At 38.3% G+C, this 17316-nt stretch overlaps 1 pseudogene; it reads left to right on the top strand.

The window, feature by feature from the left end:
* Positions 1 to 693: 693 nt before the first annotated feature.
* On the top strand, positions 694 to 2069 carry LOC113930316 (annotated as a pseudogene).
* The last annotated feature ends 15247 nt before the right edge of the window (positions 2070 to 17316 follow it).

Below are 17316 nucleotides of genomic sequence, written 5' to 3' on the forward strand. Positions count from 1 at the left end.
TTCTGCTGTGTCATCATTGGTGTATAGAAATGCGACAGGCTTCTGTGCACTGATTTTATATCCTGCAATTAAGCTGAATTCTTATACCAGTTCTAGCAATTTTTTGGTGGATCCTTGTGGCTTTTATACATAAAGTATCATGTTGTCTGTGAAGAGTGAAATTTTGATTTCTTCTTTTTTGCCTATTTGGATGCCTTTTATTTCTTTTTTTTTTTAAGATTTTATTTATTTATTTGACAGAGAGACACAGCGAGAGCAGGAACACAAGCAGGGGGAGTGGGAGAGGGAGAAGCAGGCTTCCCGCTGAGCAGGGAGCCCGATGTGGGACTCGATCCCAGGACCCTGGGATCATGACCTGAGCCGAAGGCAGACGTTTAATGACCGAGCCACCCAGGCGCCCAAGGATGCCTTTTATTTCTTTGTGTTGTCTGATTGCTACTTCTGTTGAATAACAGTGGTGAGAGTGGACATTCCTGTTGTGTTTCTGACCTTATGGCAAAAGCTGTCAGCTTTTCCCCACTGAAGATGATATTAGCTGTGGATCTTTCATATATGTCCCTTATGATGTGGAATATTCCCTCTATCCCTACTTTGTTGATGGTTTTTATCAAGAAAAAATGCTGTAGCTTTTTCACAATGGGTTTGCCACCAGAACACACGTGTCATGAAAACCACCATTAAACCTAAACCAGAATGGGAAAGGAAAAGACTCACACCAACATTGTCATCATTGGACACATAGATTCAGGCAAGTCTAATACTACGGGTCATCTGATCTACAAATATGGTGGGATTGACAAAAGAACTACCAAAAAATTTGAGAAGGAGCCTGCTGAGATGGGATGGGAAATGGTTCCTTCAAGTATGCCTGGGTCTTGGATAAACTGAAAGCTGAACATGAATGTGGTATCACCATTGATATCTCCCTATGGAAATTTGAGACCAACAAGTATGATGCAATCATCATTGATGCCCCAGGACACAGAGACTTTATCAAAAACATGATTACAGGCACATCTCAGGCTGACTGTGCTGTTCTGATTGTTGCTGCTGGTGTTGGTGAATTTGAAGCAGGTATCTCCAAGAATGGGCAGACCCATGAGAATTCCCTTCTAGCTTACACACTGGGTGTAAAAAAAATAATTGTTAGTGTTAATAAAATGGATTCCACTGAGCCACCCTACAGCCAGATGAGATATGAGGAAATCATTAAGGAAGTCAGCAAAAATTGGCTACAACTCTGACACAGTAGTATTTATGCAAATTTCTGATCAGAATGGTGGCAACATGCTGGAGCCAAGTGCTAACATACCTTGGTTCAAGGGATGGAAAGTCACCCATAAAGATGGGAATGCCAGTGGAACCACACTGCTTGAAGTTCTCGAGTGCATTCTGCCACCAGCTCATCCAACTGACAAGCCCTTGCATCTGCCTCTCCAGGACGTCTACAAAATTGGTGGTATTGGTACTGTCCCTGTGGGCTGAGTGGAGACTGGTGTTCTTAAACCTGGCATGGTGGTCACCTTTGCTCCACTCAATGTTATAGCTGAAGTCAAGTCTGTTGAAATGCACCATGAAGCTTTGAGTGAGGCTCTTCCTGCAGACAATGTGGGCTTAAATGTCAAGAACTTATCTGTCAAAGATGTTCATTGTGGCAATGTGGCTAGTGACAGCAAAAATGACCCACGAATGGAAGCAGCTGGCTTCACAGCTCAGGTGATTATCCTAAACCTTCCAGGCCAAATCAGTGCTGGATCTGCCTCTGTGCTGGACTGTTACACAGCTCACATTGCTTGCAAGTTTGCTGAGCTGAAGGAGAAAATAGATCGTCATTCTGGGAAAAAGCTGGAAGATGGTCCCAAGTTCTTGAAATCTTGTGATGCTGCCATTGTTGATATGGTTCCTGGCAAGCCTATGTGTGTTGAGAACTTCTCTATCCTCTGGGTCATTATGCTGTTTGTGACATGAAGCAGACTGTTGCTGTGGGTGTCATCAAAGCAGTGAACAAGAAGGCAGCTGGATCTGGTAAGGTCACCAAATCTGCCCAGAAAACTCAGAAGGCTAAATGAATGTTATCTACAATATCTGCCACCCCAGTATTAATCAGGGGTGGAAAAGCAGTCTCATAACTGTTTGTTTCAGTTGGCCTTTTAAGTTTAATAGTAAAAGATGTGTTAATGATAACAATGCATCATAAAGACTTCAGAAGGAAAGGAGTATGTTTTGTGGACCATTTGTTTTTGTTTTGTTTTGTTTTGTTTTGTTTTGTGCGTGTGGCAGTTTTAAGTTATTAGTTTTTAAAATCAGTACTTCTTAATGGAAACACTTGACCAAAAATCTGTCACAGAATTTTGAGAAAGAAGTTTAATGAGAAAAAAAAAAAGAATACTGTATTTTGTCAAATACATTTTCTGCATCTATTGAGAGGATCATATGGTTTTTATCCTTTCTTTTATTAATGTGGTTTATCATGTTGATTTATTTGTGGATGTTGAATGAGTCCTGCAGTCCAGGAATAAACTCCACCCAATTGTGATGAATTTTAATGTGCTATTGGATATGATTAGCCAGTATTTTTTGAGAATTTTTCATCCATTTTCATCAGGGATATTGGTCTGTAAGTCTCCTTTTTGATGGGGTCTTTGGTTTGGGGATCAAGGTAATGTTGACCTCATAGAATGAGTATGCAAGTTTTCCTTCCACTTATATTTTATGGAAAAGTTTCAGAAGAATAAGTATTAATTCTTCTTTAAATGTTTGGTAGAATTCCCCTGGGAAGCCATCCAGTGCTGGACTCGTGTTTTTGGGGAGATTTTTGATCACTGATTCAATATCTTGCTGGTTATGAGTCTGTTCAGATTTTCTATTTCTTCCTGTTTTAGTTTTGGTAGTTTATATGTTTCCTTGAATTTAACCGTTTCTTCCAGATTGTCTAATTTGTTGGCATATAATTACTAATAATATTCTCTTATAATTGTTTGTATTTCTATGTTCTTGTTTGTGATCTCTCATCTTTCATTTGTGATTGTAATTATTTGGGTCCTTTTTCTTTTTGATAAGTCTGTCTAGGGGTTTATCAATTTTGTTTATTCTTTCAAAGAACCGGTTCCTAGTTTCATTGATCCGTTGTAATGTTATTTTTTTTATTTCTATATCATTGATTCCTGTTCTAATCTTTATTATTTCCCTTCTGCTGGATTTAGGCTTTATTTGCTGCTCTTTTTCCAGCTACTTTAGATGAAAGGTTAGGTGTTGTATTTGAGACTTTTCTTGCTTCTTGAGGAAGACCTGTATTGCTATATACTTCTTTCTTAGAGCTGCCTTTGCTGTATCCCAAAGTTTGTGGACTGTCATGTTTTCATTTTCATTTGCTTCCATGTATTTTTTTTTAATTCTTCTTTAATTTCCTGGGTGACCCATTCATTCTTTAGTAAGTTGTTCTTTAACCTCTTTGCATTTGTGGTCCTTCCAATTTTTTTCTTGTGTTTTATCTTAATTTTCAGAACATTGTGGTCTGAATATTTGCATGGTATGATCTCAATCTTTTTGTACTGGTTGAATCCAGATTTGTGATCCAGTATATAATCTATTCTGGAGAATGTTCCATGCACACTCAAAAAGACTGTATATTTGGGTCACCTGGGTGGTTCAGTCTGTTAAGCATCTGCCTTAGGCTCAGATAATGATCTCAGGGTCATGGGATAGAGCCCTGTGTCAGGCTGCTGTTCAGCAGGGAGTCTGCTTGTCCCTCTCCCTCTCCATTTGCCCCTCCCTGTCCCATTTATTTGGTAAAAATTATCCTAGATCACATGAATTGGGTTAGTTCTATTATATGTTTTAAATTTAGAAATGCTTAATTTATAAGTTCTTAATTTATGCCAATTAAATACAGTTCTTTTACAATCTACTTTTGGCAATACTATCTCTGAAGTTGAAACATATCATATCCATTATAGACATACATAAATGCACAGAGATCTTACAACTATTAATATTTGTGGAGAGGAATTTTCATGCTCCAAATTTCCAAATATTTTCTCTTTCATTTTTTTTTCCTTTTGATGAAAACCTCTCCTTACAATGTAGATTTTGAAGAATGGCTCTCAGGTCCTAGAGAAGATGGGTGTAGAAAATCTATATCACAAAGGCAAGGAGAAAGTATCCAGGTTCCTCCAAGAAGGATTTTGGTTTCTTAAGGACAATATGTGCAAGCCTTCTGAAATATGAGGGAAGGTTTTGGGATTGGTAGAAAGAACAGGTTGACTTTTACTTGTTCTGGGGCTGGATTTCTAGTTTTTTTTTTCAAAGATTTAGAAGATAAAAACAGTTTTTTAATCCCTTAAGAAATCAGTTTGCAAGATATACCACATTAAAAATGGATAAAAATCATATGATTATGAAAAATCATGATTATTTCAACAGACTCAGAAAAAGTATTTGACAAAATTCAATATTTGTTCATAAGAAAAACTCTCAGCAAAGTGGGCTGAGAGTGAATGACCCTCAACACAATAAAGACCATATATGAAAAACCCATAGATAACATCATGCTCAGTGGTGAAAAAGTGAGAGATTTCCCTCTAAGATCAGGGACAAGACAAAACAAAGTAAACTCTCATCACTTTTATTCAACATAGTACTGGAAGTCCAAGCCATAGCAATCAAACAAGAAAAAGAAGTAATAGGCATCCATATTGGTAAGGGAGAAGTTAAACTGTCACTATTTGTGGATGACATGATACTATACATAGAAAACCTAAAGACATGACCAAAAACTATCAGAAGTAATAAATTAATTCCATAAAGTTGCAGGAGACAAAAATAAAGCCCAGAAGTCAGTAGCTTTTCTATATCTTAATAATAAAATAGAAAGAGAAATTAAGAAAGCAGTTTGATATACTATTGTACCAAATAGACTAAAATACTTAAGAATAAATTTTACCAAAGAGGTGAAAGACCAGTACTCTGAAAAGTATTAAAACACTTAAGAAAGAAATTAAAGATGACACAAACAAATGGAAACTATTCCATTCTCATAGATTGGAAGAACACATATTGTTAAAATATCCATACAACGCAAAGAAATCTACAGATTCAATGCAATCCTTATCAAAATACCATCAGCATTTTTCACAAAACTAAAACAAATAATAATAACATATGTATGGAACGACAAAAGACCCCAAATAGATAAAGCAATTTTAAGAAAGAAGAACAAACCTGGAGGTATCACAATTCTAGATTTCAAGGTACACTACAAAGCTGTAGTAATCAAAATAGTATGGTACGAGTTAAAAACAGAAAAATAGATTAATAGAACAGAATAGACAGCCCAGAAATAAATCCTTTACTTACATGGTCAACTAATCTATCATAAGGGAGGCAAAAATATAAAATGGAGAAGGAAATTTTTCAACAAATGGTGCTGAAAAAATTGGACAGCTACATGAAAAATAATGAAATCAGACCACTTTCTTACACCATACACAAAAATAAATTCAAAATGGATTTAAGACCTAAATGAGAGGCCTGAAACCATAAAAATCCTAGAAGGAAACACAGGCAGTATTCTTTTGGCATTGGCCTTAGCAACATTTTTCTAGAAATGTCTCCTAAAGCAAGGAAAACAAAAGCACAAATAATCTATTGGGACTACATCAAAATAGAAATCTTTTGCATAGCAAAAGAAACCACCAACAAAACAAAAAGGCAACCTACAGAATGGGAGAAGATATTTACAAATGACCTATCCAATAAGGGGTTAATATCCAAACTATACAAAGAACTTACTCAACACCAAATAACAAACAGCTCTATTAAAAAAAAAAAAAATGGGCAGAGGATGTGAATAGAGATTTTTCCAAAGAAGACATACAGATGGCAAACAGACATGTGAAAAGATTCTCAGCATCATTAATCTTAAGGGAAGTGTGAAACAAAATCCCCTGTCAAAATGGCTAAAATCAAAAAGACAAAAAATTACAAGTGTTGACAAAAAGGTGGAGAAAAAGGAACTCTCATGCAACGTTCATGGAAATTCAAATTTGTGCAGCCACTAAGGAAAACAATATGGAGGTTCCTCAAAAAGTAAACATAGCAATACCCATACGATTAAAAAATTCTACTCCTGGGTATTTACCCAAAGAAAACAAAAACATTAATTCAAAAAGATATATACACCCTTATGTTTATTTCAGTTTTATTTACAATAGCCAAAATATAGAAGTAATCTAAGTATGCATCAATAGGTGAATGGATAAATAAAATGTAATGAAATATTATGTTGTCATTAAAAAGATGAGATCTTGCCATTTGTGACAACAAAGATGGATCTAGAGTTTTATGTTAAGTGAAAAAAGTCAGACTGAGGAAGACAAATTCCATATGATTTCACTCATATGTAGAATCTAAAAAACAAACAAAATGAATAAACAAACAAAAAGTTGAATCAGACCTATAAATATAGAGAACAGACTGACAGTTTCCAGAGTGCAGGGGGTGGGGAATGGGCAAAATGAGTGAAGGTGAGTGGGAGATACAGGTTTCTAGTTATGGAATGAATAAGTTATGGGAATAAAAGGTTCAGCACAGGGAATATAGTCAATGTTATTATAACAGTGTTGTAGGGTGTCAGATAGTAGCTACACTTGTGGTGAGCAAAGCATAGCATATAGAGATGTTTTGAGTCACTATGTGGTAGACCTGAAACTAATGTAACAGTGTGTATCAACTATACTCAAATAATTCGATTTGCAACTTAAGTGACATCATAAATCTATCTTCTCATCTAACTACAATTAGCTTCTTTTCATCCAGGTACATAATTTTATTGTAGCTCAGGGGAGAAGGCCTAAAAATAATTCCTATCAGGTTCTGAATATCAGCTTCCAATTTGGTAAATTTTTTACTACAAAGTTTCTTTAAAAAGTTATTTTAAATATTTTGTCAGTTTTCAGCTGGAACAAACAGCAAACATTTTCATGGTTTAATGCAGTACGTCTTTGTAAAGTCTGTATAAAGCATTTTAACAGAGGACTTTTTTCTTCTTTCAAGACTTTATTTAAATTCAAGTTAGTTAACATATAGTGTAGAATTAGTTTCAGGGGTAGATTTTAGTGATTCATCACTCACATATAACACCCATGGCTCATTATAAAATCATGAGTGAAAGAGGAGAGATCACAACCAACACTGCAGAAATGCCAAAAAAAAATAAGAGAATATTATGAAAATTATATGCCAACAAATTAGGCAATCTGGAAGAAACGGATAAATTCCTAGAAGCATATAAACTATCAAAACTGAATCAGGATGGGACACCTGGGTGGCTCAGTCAGTTAAGCATCTGTCTTCAGCTCAGGTCATGGTCCCAGGGTCCTGGGATCCCATCCCGCATCAGGCTCCTTGCTCAATGGGGAGCCTGTTTCGCTTTCTGTCTGCTGCTCCCTGTGCTTGTGTTCTCTCTCTCTGAGAGAGAGAATGAGAGAGAGAGAGAGAGAGCACATGAGAGGGGGTTGGGTCAGAGGGAGAAGCAGACTCCCTGCTGAGCAGGGAGCCCGATGTGGGACTCGATCCTGGTACTCCAGGATCGTGACTTGAGCCGAAGGCAGTCACTTAACCAACTGAGCCACCCAGGCGCCCAATAAATAAAATCTTAAAAAAAAAAAAAAACTTGGGGGTACCTGGATGGCTCAGTCATTAAGCATCTGCCTTCAGCTCAGGTCATGATCCCAGGGTCCTAGGATTGAGCCCTGCATTTGTTCCCTGCTCCTTATCCCACTCCCCCTGCTTGTGTTCCCTCTCTAGCTGTGTCTTTCTCTTGTCTAATAAATAAAACCTTAAAAAAACTGAATCAGGAAGAAATAGAAAATCTGAACAGACCCATAACCAGCAAAGAAATTGGATCAGTCATCAAAAATCTCCAAACAAACAAGAGTCCAGGGCCGGATGGCTTCCTGGGGGAATTCTACCAAACATTTAAAGAAAAATTAATACCTATTCTGCTGAATATTTTTCATAAAATAAAAATGGAAGGAAAATTTCCAAACCCATTCTATAAAGCCAGCATTACCTCAATCCCCAAACCAGACAAAGACCCCACTAAAAAGGAAAATTCCAGGCCAATATCCCTAATGAACATGGATGGAAAACTTCTCAAGATACCAGCTAATCAAATACAACAAAGACTTTCTTTCTAAGTGTGCAAATTCGACTTTGGATTTATTGTCCTTAGGAGGAAAAGCCTCTCTATCTGCCTCTGAATATTGGCCTTCAACTGACTATTTGTAGGAGAATCTAGGAGAAATTCTGGTATTACTTCCTCTGTGGATGGGGGGTAGTTTGGAAAGGGCCATTCTCTCTTGTCTGATAACTACAATATAAAAATGGATGAGATGAATATCCCTTAGAAGACAAACAAGTTCCTGTGAGTGGGGTTGTAAATAGCCATTAATCTTTTTAATTCCTCTTTAAATTTGGTAGGATCCACTGAAACTGGAGGTAAAAGGACTTAAGAATTTAAAGGATCTTCTGCTGTACAAGGGATATGAATTTTTGGGGTATGGATATAGGATATATTTGCAAGGGACATTACAAAGGAAGACCTGAGACTGGCAGAGCCCAGAAAATAAGGTGTATTGCTTGTTCAAGGTGCTTCTGCTAAATTCACTTCCTGGCTTTCAGCATTTACACAAGTAAGCTGTATATTCTGGGCCAGGAGATCAGGCCAAAGTGCTTTCTGTAAATCTTGTAGGGAAAGGGAAGTTAAAGCAGGAAGATGGGGCTGGAATTTGAGAGAGGGAATTTACATTGGATATAATCTTTTCCTAAGTCAAGCTTCCATTTTTTTTTTCATCATGTTAGGGGAGTCCCTAACTCCCCAACTAAATGGCTAAGGGTAGCCATTACATTTCTTTGTGTATTCTTCTTAACTTTGTTTTTCTATAGGTAATAAGAAGACAATTGTTTAGGATAAGAGCTTTCTAAAATTTTTCTTTCAAGTATGGTCCATTCAAAGCATCTATCATCTGAATATTGATAAGTAGGATCTTATTAATCTCAATAGCAACTCAAACGAATATGTTCTGTATGGTTTACCCAAGGGCAAGAGAGGCATCCTGCAAAAGAGTGCAAAATATATATTCCTCACAAGACAGAAAAAGTTTACTTCCAAAGATAGTCTAAGAAAGCAAAAGCCTTTGTTTCAGATGATGTAAGGATGGTGTAGTGAAAACAGTCTCTTATTTCCCACAAGAATATGAGATACCATCATTCACAAACTCACTAATCTGTGACAATCAGGAGGCACTACTTGAATGGGACTTTTCTAGCACTAACAAAGCAACAAAGGTTGAGACAACAAAGGTCCCTTATAGACTAGAACCCTTTATGATAAACACCCCTGAGAACTGGAATGGCTGGATAAAGAGAAAGCAGCTTGTGATTTCATGTCTCAGAACCCCAGTCTACTTGACTGGTAACCAAGATGCACCCCAGTGAGTACACCTTCTGGATGGTAGGGGCCAGAGAGAATACTTTTACTGTTCACAAATCCAAGTCCTCAGGATAGAGGACAAGACAAAAGAAAACCTTATCTGTTTTGTGTATTTTTTTTTCTAAGAGACACACAATAGTTTGAGAACCATAAACTCACCAGTCTGTTGGTCTGGCTCAAATAACAGGCTTACAGGGCCTATGCCTACATTATTTTCTATGGTTATTCCTCCTTATGATAAATTACATGATGGACAGGGACAAAGAAAAACAACGACCATCTCTGGGAGGGAAAGAATCCATAATAACTAAGAGTACTCATAACAAATATTTATCAGAGTCAGTATACCCAAGGAACTAGCTCCACAAATATTTTCTCCAGCTATTCTAAATTTAGAAATAGAAAAAAGACTCTCACCACTCCTGATTCCACCAAACTCTGCAGGCAGAGATCTGGGAGACTGACATAAGAATTCTTAACTTCTCTCAGTGTTTATCAGAGGACCCAAGGTTTCCCTACTACAGTAACCTCAAAGCAAACAATGTCCAGCCAGTGAAGTATCCTGTCATCTCTGCCAACTATTGGGGAGGAAATAGTTTTCCTTACCCTTCTTGATTTTTTTGGCTAGTCTAATAATCAAATTAACAAAAGACATATGAACAAGAGAAAAATTAATTTAATTACATACATACAGAAACCCTAGAAGAATATCAGACTTAAGGACAAGCTGGGCAATTGAGGCTTAGGTGTGATTTGGGACTAAGAAAGGGGATACGGGCCTGGGACCTCAAAGCGGAGGAAGGCAATTTCATGGGATAATAAGAGATGTTTGGTAATTAGATGTTTGTCCTGCCATATGGGTAGGTCATTCAAATTGAAAAAAAAAAATCTTTTGGAAATAGCTCTCTTTCTATGTCAGGTCCCCTTTTAAATTCCGTTGGGTAGTTTAACAGACATAAAAGGTTTTATTGAGTTTGCTGGGTATTGATCAACTTTGGATCAAAATAGACCATATTCCAAAGTGGCATATTTTGGGGAGACTTGTTCTGAACCCCTTCATAAATAAGAAATGGCTTTTGTTCACATTCAATATGATTATACCACAAATTACTGAAGAGGCAGTCAGAGGCCTGAATGTGGATGGTCTTATATGCCATGCTCAAGATAAGTTTAGACTTCATCCAAAAGTGACAAAAAATAATTAATTAATTTGAACTGGGGAACAATATGGTCAGATTTACATGTTAGAAAAATTCTGAGGGCTGAAGGGAAATCAGATTGCAATGGTCAGATTAAATACATAGACAGCATAGGAAGGTATTTTGAGAATCCAGATGAGAAATGACAAGGATCTAAATGAAAGAAGTGTTAATAAAGACACAGAGGACAGGAAAGATAGGAAAGATTGTTTTAAATACAGAATAGACAAAATTAGGATATTGGTTTCATGGTAGGGTGAGGGAGGCATGAGAAAGTTATCTAAAACATTACTTCTAAAAATGAAGTCCCAGGACCCTCATGTCCTGGAGACCTTCCAGGCGGGTCCTCATTTTTCTAACTATATGTCTGTGTGAGGCCAGATTTTCTTCACATACTTCAACCTAAACAATATTTAACAACACCTTGCATGCAGAAGCAGATGTGAGAATCCCACTGTCTTCATTAAGCTAGAAAAGAGGTTTGAAAGCATATAAAAATGCCATTTCTCGCAAATTTATCTTAAACTTCAACTTAAAATTTCAATTTAAAAAACTTACTTTTAAAAACATAGGTTAACATAAAATGTGTTATTTTATAATAGTTTTGAAGTGTCTCATTTAAATTTTTATTTATTTCATATTTTGTTTTTTATTATGTTATGTTAATCACCATACAGTACATCATTAGTTTTTGATGTAGTGTTCCATGATTCATTGTTTGCATATAACACCCAATGCTCATGCAACACGTTCCCTCCTTAACACCCATCACTGGGCTAACCCATCCCCCAAACTCCCTCCCTTCGAAAACCCTCAGATTGTTTCCCAGAATCCATAGTCTTTCATGGTTCTTCTCCCCCTCCTTCATTTTTCCTTTCCTTCTCCTAATGTCCTCCATGCTATTATTTATGTTCCACAAATAAGTGAAACCATATAATTGTCTTTCTCTTGACTTATTTCCCTTAGCATAATCTCCTCCAGTTCCATCGCATGTTGATGCAAATGTTGAGTATTCATTCTTGCTGATGCTGAGTAATATTCCATTGTACATATGGACCACATCTTCTTTACCCATTCATCAGTTGAAGGGCATTTCAGCTCCTTCCACAGTTTGGCTATTGGGGACATTGTTGCTATGAACACTGGGGTGCATGTAGCACTTCTTTTCACTACATCTGTGTCTCTGGGGTAAATACTCCGTAGTGCAATTGCTGGGTCATAGGGTAGCTCTATTTTTAATTTTTTTGAGGAACCTCCACACTGTTTTCCAAAGTGACTGTACCAACTTGCATTCTCACCAACAGTGTAAAAGGATTCCCCTTTCTCCATAACAGCTCCAACATTTGTTATTTCTTGCCATGTCCATTTTTGCCATTCTAACTGGTGTAAGGTGGTATCTCAATGTAGTTTTGATTTGAATTTCCCTGATGGCTAATGATGAACATTTTTTCATGAGTCTGTTAGCCATTTGTAGGTCTTCTTTGGAGAAGTGTCTGTTCATATCTTCTGCCCATTTCTTGACTTGATTATTTGCTTTTTGGGGGTTAAGTTTGAGAAGTTGTTTATAGATCTTACCAGCCCTTTATCTGTGGTGTCATTTGCAAATATCTTCCATTCTGTGGGTTGCCTCTTTGTTTTGTTGACTGTTTCCTTTGCTGTGCAGAAGCTTTTTATCTTGATGAAGTCCCAAAAGTTCATTTTTGCTTTTGTTCCCCTTGCCTTTGGAGATGTGTCTTGAAAGAAGTTGCTGTGACTGATGTTGAAGAGGTTACTGCCTATGTTCTCCTCTAGGATTTTGATAGATTCCTGTCTCACATTGAGGTCTTTCATCCATTTTGAGCTTATCCTAACCAAAGAGGTAAAGGATCTATACTCTAGGAACTACAGAACACTCATGAAAGAAATTGAAGAGGACACAAAAAGATGGAGAAACATTCCAAGCTCATGGGTCGGAAGAATAAACTTTGTTAAAATGTCTATACTTCCCAGAGCAATCTATACTTTCAACACCATCCCAATCAAGATACAAATGGCATTTTTCAAAGCACTGGAACAAACAATCCTAAAATTTGTATGGAACCAGAAAGACCTCAAATCGCCAAGGAAATGCTGAAAAAGAATAACAAAGCTGGGGGCATCACGTTGCCTGGTCTCAAGCTATATTACAAAGTGTGATCACCAAGACAGCATGGTACTGGCACAAAAACAGACACATAGATCAGTGGAACAGAACAGAGAGCCCATATATGGACCCTCAACTCTATGGTCAAATAATCTTCAACAAAGCTGGAAAAAATATGCAATGGAAAAAAGACAGTCTCTTCAATAAATGATGCTGGGAAAATTGGACAGCTATATACAGAAGAATGAAACTCAACCATTTTCTTACATCATTTAAATTTTTAATATGTAAATATTAATACATATGAATCATTTAAATAAAATCTGTTTAGGTTGAAATGTAGCAAAATGTACACCACAAAAGATGCCACTTTGGTATGTGGAGCAGAAGGCAGTCAATACCCAACAGAATTAAGAAAAGTTTTTTACCTCCCCCTTGACTGACAAAAAGAAATTATAATAGGGGGCCTGTATTAGGAAGAGAGCTATTATAAGAGATAATTTTTTATATCTGAGAACCTTTCTTCATGAAAGGGCAAACATTTTGTTTACCAAACATTTCCTCCTCTCATCTTCCTGTGAATTGCCTTCCTCTCCTATGATGTGCCAGACTCCTATCTTTCCTTAGCTATCTCTTTTCTTATGATGGCATATAAGTTTCCATTTTCTGGCTGCCTTTTGATCTCACATCTTTTAGGGGGCTTCATAAGTTTGAAATTAATTTTTTTCTCCTATAACCTTTTTTATTACAGAGAGAGAGAGAGGAAAAAAGATAAGGAGGAGAAGAATCATCTGACAGAGTAAGGTCCTAGAAGAAGCAGGAGGCGTAGGTCCAAGGCCTACCTAAAGGTCAATGATCTGGAATGATAGAGGGAAAATCATTCTCCCCTTGCCCACAGGGTCATCAATAATCCTGAGGAGTATAAAAGGGTCTTGAGGCCAAAAATTTGGAGAAGCACTGATCTTGAATGAATTTCACATTTCCAAACTGGTCAACTAGAAGAAAGCTCCCTTTTACCAAGAAAGTGACACAAAAGGGTAACAAGTTTGCAGAAGGTAGATGAGTTTAGTTGAGTTGGCTATGTTGAGTGAGTTGATATATTCATGAGGCATTAAATGATTCCCCTATTGACCAGATTATTGGGTACGAGGCCTAGGAAATAAGCTTAGGCTGAGCATTTTTTAACATGTTTTCTTACTTTATTAAATCTTACTAGTATTCTTTTTTTTTTCAAAAAGATTTTATTTATTTGAGAGAGGGAATGGGATAGAGCATGAGAGGGGGGAGGGTCAGAGGGAGAAGCAGACTCCCTGCTGAGCAGGGTGGCTGATGCGGGACTCGATCCCGGGACTCCAGGATCATGACCTGAGCCGAAGGCAGTCACTTAACCAACTGAGCCACCCAGGCGCCCTCTTACTAGTATTCTTTAAGGGAAAAACACATAGATGAGTAGGCTATATTGAAGAAACCTTAGTTTTATAAGAGAGTTAAGAAGCCTTTAAGATACTTCCAGGTATTATCTTCAATGATGCTTATTATCTTTATTCTGGGACTCCAGATAATATTCAGCTCCCACAGCTCCCACAAATGCAGTAAATCCCCATTTGAATCCTTTTAATAATGTACCAAAAAAGGAAACATGGTTTACAAAACCACCCATGTATTTCCAAGCTTCATTGCAGCCCAGTGGAATGCTTAGCCCTTGTGTAGCCAGCTTTTCCTGGACACTTTTTAACTTTAGGTACTGGTGTAACAGGACCTGGACTGGTCTTCTGAGGGAGATTCTCACTGCACTGAGACTGATGCAGGTTTGACCCAAAAAGGCAGTTGTGCAAGAGTGCAGGGGCATGGGATTTGGAGAAAAGTAGGCTAAACCATCAGGGTCTGTGTTATCCACCCTCAGCAGCTATCTCTGCACCTATGTTGTAGGGGTGGATTTTGTGCCCACTGGCTCTTTTGTCTCTGGAGAGATATCTCTGCAAATGCCGCCCCTCATAGATGTGCTACGAGAAGAGTGAACAGTCTCTCCCCTAGTGCCTTAGACAATCCTCAGATGCCACTGTCTGTACCCCCTGCTCCCCCCAGGGTTGCTTTTCTGCCCTCTCTCCATAAGTAGGGCAGCACCCTCAGGGCTCTATCCCAGCCAAACCTTCTGACCTTTAAAACTCCAATCTTCGAACCCTGCTTATTGCAAAAACTCAAGAAAATCTCCCCTCTTGTTTTCCCAGCCAATGGCTTTGAGGAAGTGTTCTCCTTGTGCATAACTCCGTGCACTCCACTCTCTCACCTTTCTCCATGACCAGGGCTTCTTCTCCTCTGCAGTACCTGTGATCTGTTTCTCCCCCAAACCATGTCTCTGTACTTTCTACCTTCCTTGATGCTGTCTTTTCTTTACCTCTAGCTGTGCAGTTGTTCTATCAGTCTTCAGGGCAATTTCTTGGGTACTCAGAATGATTTGATAGTTATCTAGCTGTGTTCAAAGGATGAGGAAACCCTAGGGTCCTCTTAACTATGTTGCCATCTCAGCTCCCTCTATCTCCTGAAATACTAGTAAAAAAACAAACAAAAAATTGATGACATCTTAATAAAGTCTGTAGTTTAGTTAATATTGGTGTACTAATTCTAATCTCTTAGTTTTGATAAAGAAGACATTGGTTTTGTAAGACGTTAAGTAAAAGGAAGTTGAGGGAAGGGTATATGGAACACTCTGTATTATGTTTTCAACACTTGGTAACCTAAAATCGTTCCAGAAAAATGATAAATTTTGTTTTATTGATAAAATAAGCTGCAATCTTAGCTTTTCCTCTTTTTATTTTTTTTTAATTTTTTTTCTTTAAAAATTTTTCTTTCTTTAGAAAGTCATGGTTTAAAAGAGCAGAGGCCATATAGAAGAGCCAGACCTAGGGGTGCCTGAGTGGCTCAGTTGGTTAAGCATCTGCCTTCAGCTCAAGTCATGCTCCTGGGGCCCTGGGATGAGCCCTGGGATAAGCCTTGCATCAGGCTCCCTGCTCAGTGGGGAGTCTGCTTCTCCCTCTCCCTCTGCCCCTAGCTCCACTGCTAATGCTCTCTCTCTCTCTCTCTCTCTCTCTCTCTCAAATAAATAAATTAAAAAAAAGAGCCAGACTTAGAACTCTACTAAATGACTCTGGGGCTTCTGGAACACTCTCGGTAAAAGAGGTTGATGTACATGGTTTGTGCTCCACTTACCTTCTTGAAAACACCAGTGATCCATCTGGTTGCCCTAACTGTCCTGTTGCCTCAGTGATCCTAGGGCCCATAGCCCACATCAGTGCTAACTGTCCCAACAAGGCAGCCACAGGGTGGTGCACACTGGGACAATCCTGGTTAGAGCTCACTATAACCCCAGCCTTCATGACAAGGTGACACAGGTACAAAGCGACCCAGAACATTCCAGGCCCATACTACTTCAACTTTAGATGGCTTGCTAGGGCAACACTGGTGCAGAGTGCTCCTGAACCTTTCAGCTGACATCTGCTTCAGATCCAACTGCCCTCCAAGCATGCCCACTGCTTGGAGTACCCACCCCCTAAAATCTCAGCCTGTTCTTGCATTGGTTCCAGCCATTCTGACAGGGCAACCCCCTATGCTAAGCACCTTGGGACATTCCTGGTTGCACCCAATTCAGGAACATCCCAGCCCATACCCTGCTTCAGCCCCAGCCACACTGCCAGGGCATCTTCTGCACAGAGTGACCCAAGGGATCCTGACTTGCACCCATTTCAGCTTCAGCTGTTTCACGAAGGTGTTTTCAACACAAAGAACCCCAGGACACCCCAGCCTGCATCCACGTCAACTTTAATTGTCCTGGCATTGCACCCACTGTTGGGAAAGCCCCAGGACCGCCAACCCACCCCAGCCATATAGTTCGAGCCAGCAAGCAAAAGTCAGCAACCACACACAGTCTAATTAGGTACAACCACAAATGTGACCATTCCTTCAAGTTTAGGAGAAGTAGCTGTTCCACCTAATCCATAGAAACAAACAGAAAGTCAAGCAAAATGAAGAGACAGAGGAATAGTCTCCAAAAGAAAGAACAAGAAATAATCTGGGGAAAAGAACTAAATGAAATGGAGATTAACAATATGCCTGATAAGGAATTTAAAGTAATGGTCATACAGATGCTCACCAGTATGGAGAGAAAATCGGAAGAATTCAGTGAGACCTTCAATAAAGACCTAGAAAATACAAATAAAAAAAAACAATTAAAAAGTTAAAGAGTTAAACAGGATTCTTTTCCGGGAGAGAAACCAGCTGAAAAGAGAAAGAAAAAGCAAAGACCAGGGGAAGGCACTGGATTCATCAAAGTGTAAGGATTAAAATGCTGCTTTAGTGGCAGGTTAGAGGCAAGAGCCAAAGAGGAAGCTCATATCAAGCGTGCACCTTGCCTGGATTGTGGTTGATATTTTTGACTGTACATCCCTTCAACCAAAACTCAACAGAATGACTAAGAGGAACTCCCAACAAAGAAAATACCCAGAGAC

Source organism: Zalophus californianus, chromosome X, assembly GCF_009762305.2.
Source record: "Zalophus californianus isolate mZalCal1 chromosome X, mZalCal1.pri.v2, whole genome shotgun sequence".
Taxonomy (NCBI): Eukaryota; Metazoa; Chordata; class Mammalia; order Carnivora; family Otariidae; genus Zalophus; species Zalophus californianus.